General features: G+C 39.1%; 1 pseudogene; it reads right to left on the bottom strand.

The window, feature by feature from the left end:
- LOC118223196 lies at window positions 1–1,025 on the bottom strand (annotated as a pseudogene).
- Between the last annotated feature and the right edge of the window lie 8,662 nt (window positions 1,026–9,687).

The following is a 9,687-nucleotide window of genomic DNA, read 5'->3' as shown; positions in this document are numbered from 1 at the left end:
CTAAGATCTGGGTAACGGTGGCCCTCCCCTCTTGAAAGCTATTTCACGTGCTGCCATGACCTCCGGATGCCTGGCCCTCGGGGAGGTTCTGATCTTCTCCATCACTGGCACACATATCCTAGTCGCCTCCACATTCGCAGTGACAAACCGCTCATACTTTGCATTAGGCTCCTCCTCCTCATCCTGCAGCTGAAAGCGATTTCTCACCTCCACTGTATATCTGGCTTGAAGGTCAGGACTTGTCGAAAACACCTTCCAGTCAAATCGGGTCCTCGGGCTTGGCTTGGGGACCCTCAGGCTCAGTCGCACCCTCATGGTGACCACTCGATGATCAGAGCCCACAGAGTCGAAATTGCTGTAAGGTTCAGCGTTCAGGATAGAATTCCTCCACCTGCGCCTTACCAGTATGTAGTCCAGCTGATGTAACATCCCGGTAGCCCGATCCTGGAAGGTCCATCTCTTGCCCATTCTTTTCCGGAACAGGATGTTCGCAGCCAGTAGCTGATATTCCATGAATAGGGCAGCAAGATGTTCGCCATTGTGGTTGGTGGTGTTGTGGTATGTGAAGGGTGTGTCCTCTGGTCCAAGCCTCGCATTGAAGTCACCCAGAATAGCTAGGAAGTTGTGAGCCGGGACCTTAGAGAGTGCTGTTGTAAGATCCTCATAGAACTTCTCTACTTCCTCAACTAGTGTGAGTACACAACCATGATGGTTGTAACTGGGTTGCTATCGAAATCCACGATAAGGATCCTCTCGGTGTGATGGTGAACCCTACAGAGAGCCTTACGCGCCCGAGAACTCAGCATTAGCCCAACGCCACCAGTAGCAGCCTGGGCCTCGTTTCGCCATGCAGATGAGGTGATGAGCGAGCATCCCTCCACTCTGCGATACACGATCGGATCATCAGCATGTACTCTCCTGTGCTCCTGGACTCCCAGGATCTCTACCCCCCTTTCTTCGGCACAGTGTGCAAGTTCCGCCAACCTCGCTTCTTCCCTCACTGTGTTTGCATTGAAGGTTCCCATAATAAACAACGCATGAGTGCATCCGTGTGCTGTAGTCAGACTGAACCCTCCCTTTCGGCTTTGGGGTCCCATCGTCATGCTGTCCACCGGGGGGAGGACCAGCACCACCATCTGCTGTGTGATTCCTGTGGACTCCCGCCACTGGAAGTATAGGATTCTCAATAATTGGACTACAATATTAATTAAAATTTTCACATAAATCCGAGTTTTCATTCTATTTATTGTTGTCATTTTGCAATTATATGGAAATGACGATGAGAGTCGAATTAATCAATTCAACAACAAATTGTTTACGATGTGTGCATGTTTTCTGCAATAAATGTTGTTACCAGTTATTTGTGGAATGTGAATGCATTCTGTCGCCTTGGATGTCAAGACATGAAAGTGAATGTTTGCATAAAAACATAATGAATGTGTTTGAGAGGATATATAAAAGTTACAATCTGTATATTGGCCGGTTATATCCTGTTTGTTGCATAACAACAACGGTCCAAGTCAAACTACCAATGAGAGTTTTGCTTGACAACGGTAAAATAATATGCCCAAACGGCCCCGGAAGAATATTTCAATTTCAGGTGATTCAGTCGATAAAAATAAATAAATACTAAAGTAATCATATATAGTCATTGTTGGTAACCCGTTGTATAAGTGGAATAAACCTCACCAGGCTGTCCCATTATTGGAAAATAATGTACTTCGGTGGTAGTATGGAGTTACAGAAGAAATCATAGGACAGATGGACCGACGATGACGTCACTTTTTCATACGTCAGTGGACTAATTTGCCTAATCTTCGCGGGTCTTTAGACCGCGGTAGAAACGCAGACAACAATGGGCTGAAGGAACCCTTTAGTTCCTTGAAAAGTAGTTCCTGAGACTAAAAGTTCCAGGTACTTTGGGTGGAAATGCGGCTTAAATGTTGACTGAATCCATTTTTTTTTCACCAAGAAGACTGATACTCTTCCTGGGATTTTTGCATATTGAAATTGAAAAATGTATGAATGATGAGATTTCCTGTCTTAAGAGTGAGTGCAAGCCCACAAATTTGGAATCAATAGTATTTAAGACAATGTAAGCCCTTATTGCCAATTTACATGTAGTTTCTCTGTGTACCCTGTGTATGCTTCTCTGTTCACACACATACGAGCAGCACAGACAGTATTATCTCCTCATAGCTAGCATTTTAGCATCATATATTGCCCAATGAGATCCAGTGCATTTAGGCATGTTCACAATATCACTGTGTTTCATATTGCAGTTCCTGCCCGACTGGTTCAGGGTTCTTATGGCAGCAGGGATAAAGCTCACACTGCCCCTATTATATGTCCAGTTCCATTGCCTTATACCTTTGTCCTGAGGGCAACCGTTCAAAGCACTCGGCAAAAGTATGCGTGGTGTCAGCAAGCTGCAAAGAATCCTGTGGATCCATAAGGGAAATTTTGTAGGAGATAAACGTTATTTTCTCAAGTGAGTTTACAACGTGCGAAATGTAAGTTGGTGAGCTGTTTTGGACAGTGCATTGTGGGAACGTGAAGATTAAGTAAAAATAAGTTCTGAATCCAGCAGTTCATTGCCTTTGTTAAAATGTTCAGCACAGAATATTGAACACAAGCAGTACTGCATGCTAGAACCCTCACTTAACCTGCATTCAAAATATATTTTATGTAATTTAATTTACTAGTGAAAATGACAATGATCAATTAAATTGCCAAAATTCGTTGATAGTCAGTCCAACAGTAACCTGGCGGAATCAAAAAGTCAAGACAAACTATATCAGGTTTTAAGATTAGATAATTTTATCAAATGAGAAACAGTCAATTGGAGTAATCAACTGATTAGAGTAATCATACATTCATTACTGAATATAGGCTGACTACTTATAATTTACAAAACACAAGCTATTAAACAATGTATTAATTTGAAATTAACATAAAGGATAGAAAGACCAATATCCCACCCCTTGCCAGAGTATAACTGTCTTCCAATTCAAGCAGTACAGGAATGAAAGGAAACAAGCTAGAAGAACTCAGATGCATGCTCTGATTTGGCGAATTTGTTTGCAATTAATAAGCTTGGTTCAAAATAGTGGTCAAAAATGAGAATGCACACCAGCTGATTTACATAGAAATGTGGGCTTATTTATGAACTTAAGGCAATGAAAACTGAGACAATACTATATATCAATTATACCTTATTAATGTAAAACAAGATCAAAGAGGAATGAGGTGGTGCTGCTCTTGTATATTCAATGTGAACTCAATTTCTGCTGAGTATCAATAAGTGGAGCTAATTTAAACCAGACAATGTACTACTTCATTATGAAAGAGACATTTTTATAAAGCTTTGATGAAAATATATACCATTGCCCATCTCTTTTCATGCTTTGGGATCTTCATCGTGATTGAACATTCACCTGGTTTATATGAAAAATAGTTCAAGGTAACATACTCCCAGTAACTGGTTAATTTTACCCCAAAGCTTGATCCTGTTGGTGAGACCAGTTTGTACCTGTAAAGGTGCTGCCATAACCATGGGGTTTTCTTATTCTTCTACTTCTTCTTCTTCTTATTATTATTATTATTCATAAGATCAATTAACCGACATAAATGTGACACTGCTGCTCAGCAAATTAAAATGTTTTCAATGCTTTATATTAAAACTATTGCTTTTCACACATCTTGAGAATATTAACTGCACTCATTTATGCAGTGGTTTAACAATGGTTTAACATAAGAAAATTAGGATGCTATGAATAAATAACACAAAATGACTACTATGTCCTACTCATATTAACCAAACCACTGCTTAGCGATGCCATTGCCTTCAACCTTCAGAAAAGAGGGGCTTCTACCAGTAAATTTCACTGGACTCAGTCATACATCTCATTTTGTCCCACATTTACTTTCTAATTTTAAGGGTCAACAGTATTTTAATACCATTTTAAAGACATATGCAATGTTTTTTATGGTGCATATACAGGAAGGTTTTGATGGCTAAACCAGCCAAGCATGGTTAAAGAGACCCCCACTGCAGCTGCCTCCAAGCCCTGCTTAATTGTGTCACCTGACCCCATCTCACCTGGGTCTGCATGGAAATCATAATGCAATCCAACTGTGGAGAAAAATGATATACTGTGTGCTCACCCTAAATATTTATTCAGGTCCCACAGAACAGGCATGTTTCAGCCTAATAAAAGGGAGAGAAATAGCCTTGTAACTTTGGAAACGATGGCTTGCAATTGTACCGCTCGGGGGCCAGTTTCCAGAACATTACCATTTTCATAGGCTTCGATGCTTGATGCGATTTTTCTACCCCACACTCCAGATTATTTTTCTCTTGAGCCTCTTTTAATAAATTGGTTAATCAATATATTCATTTTGGAAGGAGAGCACCTTAGAAACAGAAAACAGGTAGCATATTTGTCTTTCATGTTTATGATTTCACACAGAATATTAAAGCATATGATATTTTCTCTTGAATCAAAGAAAAGGGCTCTTAGAAACAATGGGATATATATGAAAATATTATTCAATAGATCACATTTAAAGAGACTGGAATATGCGTTCTCTGTACCATTTAACGAGCATATGAATAGGACATTATTTAGCACATCCTAAAACAGGGGTTGTAGCTGCTTTAGGCTTCAGTCATTTAGAAAATTATGACTTATCTATTTAAAAAACTGATTATTAGATTTTTTTTTCTAATTTTGTGCACCGGTAAAAGAAATTGCTTACAAGTAACCAATATTTACATTTTCATATACTCTCACTCTAGATTCTCATCTCCCCACCCCCCTTCCCCCTCCACCACACACACACACACACTATTTTCCAGAAGGCTGGAGTTATCACATAACTACACTGAACCCCTCTTGTATGGTCTACCTGAAGCTGCACATCTGTTGCACTGTACATCTACAAAGATTGTTACAGTATGCCCTATAAGGAATACAGCTTCACCCACTCTGACACATTATATAAAATGAAATCTGGTTAGGTCAGTACATTTCCTCTTTTTGAATTCCTCTGAATGAACCTATATACAGCTGTAGTAAGGGTCTTAATACTAATGTTAGCCCACTTCTGCCACAGACAGTTCGCTCTCTCTCGTTCTCTCTCTTTCTCTCTCTCCCTCCCTCCCTCCCTCCCTCCCTCTCGTCTATGGACCGTAATAGCTTTTGTGTACAGCACAGGCAGCGCCGACATATCTTCTGGCACAGAGAACCTCTCCCTCATCGCGCTGCCTGCTAATGAGATCTTTCCCCATATAATTAATACCATAAGAATTTTAATTCTGACTGAATCAATTTAATGTGATGTGATTTTGTCAGCTCTATTCCCCAACTAAGAAAAAATTAGAGTGAGCCCCAATGCTTATTACATACATCATTTCACGGGCCCTGCATTCCCTGCTGACTTAAACAAATTCTAATTAAGACTAATTAAAGCATCATTTATGAAAACGCTTGTGATAGCTATGCAAACATTCTGGGTGGGCATGCTTTGCATGATAATTACCCCCTGGTTTAAATTAAGACCTGTTCATTGGCAATTAGGCCTGCCTGACACCAGCACCTTGTGGAAAACCAGTCTTTATTCAATTCTTGCAATTAAATATGAGCTCCAATTATGAATTGTCTATTGAAAATACATATTTGAAGGAGAAGCTTGATTACTCATTTTTTCAACTTTTTTGTCAGACATATGTGGTAAACCATCTCTGGTTTCTTTATTTGTGTTGCCATGGTGTTACAGGAGTGGCCACACCTCCTAGTAAACCTGTGTGTAATGTGACTGATGCGCTACCTGACACCTGCTCTCTGTGGGAGAAGTAATTTGTCTGTGTTTTATTATGATTCTCCCACAATAAAGACAGAGTTAGGCAGATGTGTCCAAGCTGCACACCCATGGATCTCCAGCACATCATATGGCATTTTTTTTTGTATATTTATGTATTAATCACAAAAAACTATGTTTTTTAATGGAAAATTTAGCATTTGCCAAATACCTCAAAAGACAGAAAATTAAATAGTTTAGCCCTAATGCTAGCATCAATGCTAGCCTGTTCTCCATCAAGGAGTTCAGCACAGATGTTTGACAACTACTACGGCCCTGTATATATCTACTGTACTTCAAACAGCATGTACTTACCCCAGGGCTGTAGCAGTTATCAAAGATCTGTGCTGATACACCTTGATGGAAAGCACACTGATGTTTTCATTTTCTGTCTTTCGAAGCCTTTTGCAAATGCAAACATTAAACATGTTTTTTTTTTGATCAATTTCCTTTTTGCTCTGGAAGTAACATTAACTGGAAATTTACCATATGAAATTCAAAACATCATCCTAAAACAAGTATGTTAGTTAATCAAATGTTTAAATCAAATTTTCTATAACACCGCACATATATGTACATAGCGTATAGGTGTGAAAAATATCCCTCCCTAACATAATGTGCCTGTCAGCCTGCATTCAATACCATGACAATACTGTGACACAGTTAACATTTACCATCCCCCAACCCACCACATTACAACATTACAATTCAGCAACACACAAGAAACTTTAAATTTCTCATTCACTAAATTATTTTAGTTTCACCGATGAAATGTACAGTAATAGAATTTCCCATTTCTTATTCCCATTTATAAGAAAAAACTGAATTCACAATTGTTGTTTGTCACACAAAACTTAATGGAAAAGTAACTTAAACTATACTTTCCAGAAACAAATACTTGATGATGTCATCTGTCCAGCTAGGTAGCCAAAAACAGGGATAGCTTACTGGGTGACAATACAGTAGCAACAGAAGCAGTGGTACTCCTGGATGTAACTTAACTTTTCTCATGATGAGCATAAAACTAGCTACCCTAACAACATTAATTAGCCTAGGCTAAGACATAAAAAATGTGCATTTACAACATATATGTAATGTTATATACATTTACATCTAGCTAGCTAGCTAGTAATATGATCTGAAACAATAGTGCTAACTATCTATATCAAATGATTTATTAGTTCGTCAGCTAGATGTCAGAGTTGCCATGGAAATCCTAGCTGCTAAAAACATAACGTTAGTCATCCCAGCTGTAATTAGCTACCTAGCTAATAGACAGCAAAGACAATATGGTACCTAATGTGAACAGAACTGGCTGGCCATATGCTTTTGCCCTGGCTTTACTGGATTCAACATGTTATAGCTATGAGACACGGAGGAACATGTTCGCAAACACAATGGTCAGAGTACCCAAAAATAACTATGTGTACTTCGTAATTCATTTGCTCCAAATCACTTACTTCCTACCATTACAGCATTGATTTGCACCCTAGCGACCTAATTTCATAAATATTACGAAACCAAATGCTGCAAAACTATTTTTTTAACACAACTGAATCAAATTATGCAGTTATATTTCTACATTATATTTCTATAGGCTATTTTAGTAATTTTCTTATATAGCCTTAGCAGAAAATGTATCACGGCATTATTACAGGTAGGTACAATGACAAAAGCACTAAAATGTGCAAAACAAAATAAAACACAAAATTGAAAAAGTAGTTAAAGAAATACAAAGTGCAGTATTTTTCTTTTTGAAGAAGTAGCTTCTTCAGACAGGCACTGCACACAAATTGGTTACATTTCACCCAGCTGTAATGTAGTCTATTCCATTTATTCAAAGTGTCAGTTTCAGTGAAAAACTATCTACTGTCTGTCTACAACACTCATAATTTAATGCCCACCCTAAAGTCTTCATCAACTTCATTGCATGATTGCAATGAATGAATTGTGTATGATTATATGTGAAAAATTTGTTTAGATAGCCCTAGCTTGAGCTAGCATTTTGTATAAATGTGTCGGTCATTCAGTTGCTCAATAGCATAGCGGAGCAGAGAACGACACATTCACTCACATTCACAACCAAGACAATGAATGCATGAGTGGTATTGTGTCAGAGTCAGGAAGGTTTAAACAGAAAAAAGTATTTTTTAGGGGGTATCCACAACACAATAATGGTGTAACATAGCTGTACAAAATTCGGTATTTGGTGAGCACATGGGGATTGGAGTCCACATGTGAAATGGTATTGGGACTGGTGGCGATATCAAGGTAAAAAAATCTCTGTTTTACATGGGAGTGCTGGCCAATGCCAACATACTGTACACTGAACACAATTCTTAGTGTAATGCACACTTCTATCTAAATCTCTAAATCTTTCCCAGTTTATCTCTACTGCTGGCAAATTAATTTACACATAATTTCTCATTAAACTCACATTGTCAAATTGGAAGAGGCATGTACTGTATAGTGAAATTCATTCGTGACATCACAAAACAGTCTTAGGCCGGAAACACACCCTACACAAGTACGCAAACACAAATGACAACGCCAGGCCAATGCACATCCTTGACATGCGTTCATAATGCCTAAGTGGAGGTAATAAACCTGAGTCCTGACGGGGGCGATCCAGGACAGTTGTGAAAGACTAAGTGGAAAGAAGCAAAAATCGAAGAAAACGGCTTCATCCTGTTGTCACCTGCTATAAGGCCCCTCGCTGTGACGCTTGAAACCGCAGCTTGTGCTTGCATTGCGTTAAGAATTTCAGGTGACGCATTTTAGAACGCAATGAAAACCGACTTTGCGATGCATCTGCGTTAGCGTACATACATAGGATATGTTTCGGCCCTTGTATGCGCACACAGTGTCATAATGTAGTTCTGACTTATATTAGCAGGTCTACACACCATGATACATCAAGAGCATAGTTTTTGGCAAACAATTTTTCATTGAGTGTATTTCACGTAGTGTACAACAATTACAACCACTCTCAAATGGCAAGAATTTTAAACTCAGAAGTACAAAGTAAAGACAGCGAAACCACAAAGTGCCGCATTAATCTACATAATGGGTAAAGCCAGCCATCTCTTCGGTGGTGAGACAAGGTATCATTTGTGGAAAATGTTTGCACTACACTTCTACACATCTTGTGTTTGTTTTGCCTTCCAGTTCCTTTGATTTTGGCTGTGATTTGGATGAATTATACACCTTGCTATATTGATTTTGCTCCTGACTGGCAGCTGGCTCAATATTAAGAAAGGAAAACACAATTCCCAAATCTGCAGCTGATGCTAAGGGGGTGGGAGGGTAGGCAATGTGACGGAAACCTCCCTGTTTAACGTGTACCAACTCTCACTGTACATGCAGATGGCATGGTGCTCCCAGATTTCATTTCAGCTAATCTAATCCCCCCTCTGCTCCCACTAGAAAGGAGGAGTATTAGCGGCCATATGTCAACCAGATTTGTTAGATTATTCATTACAATTAATTGCTGTTCTCACTTAAGGCCTTTAATGCTGTGAATTGCTTAGAATTCTACTGCAAACACAAAAATTATGAGTAAAAGATGTAAGCCCTGTCATTCAAATTTCATGCTGACCTTTAGTGGAGCCTGGCTTTTCTGAGGGTGCAGCAGGGAAAAGCTTCCTAATTGGTATTCTGTCATTTTCTCTCTCTCCCCCATCTACAGGTAGACGGTTGGACTAGTCAGACATCTTAACAGAGAACACAAGGAGGGGGTCTCGTCTGTACCTTGAGATGATATTTAGCTGCATACTGAAAGTACACTGAGTAGGTAGCAGTTTTTAGAAATAGAATTGAAATAAA

The sequence above is a fragment of the Anguilla anguilla genome, chromosome 3, assembly GCF_013347855.1.
Source record: "Anguilla anguilla isolate fAngAng1 chromosome 3, fAngAng1.pri, whole genome shotgun sequence".
Classification (NCBI taxonomy): Eukaryota; Metazoa; Chordata; class Actinopteri; order Anguilliformes; family Anguillidae; genus Anguilla; species Anguilla anguilla.
Note: the sequence above shows the minus strand (reverse complement) of the source record. Positions and strands in the feature narration are given on the sequence as shown.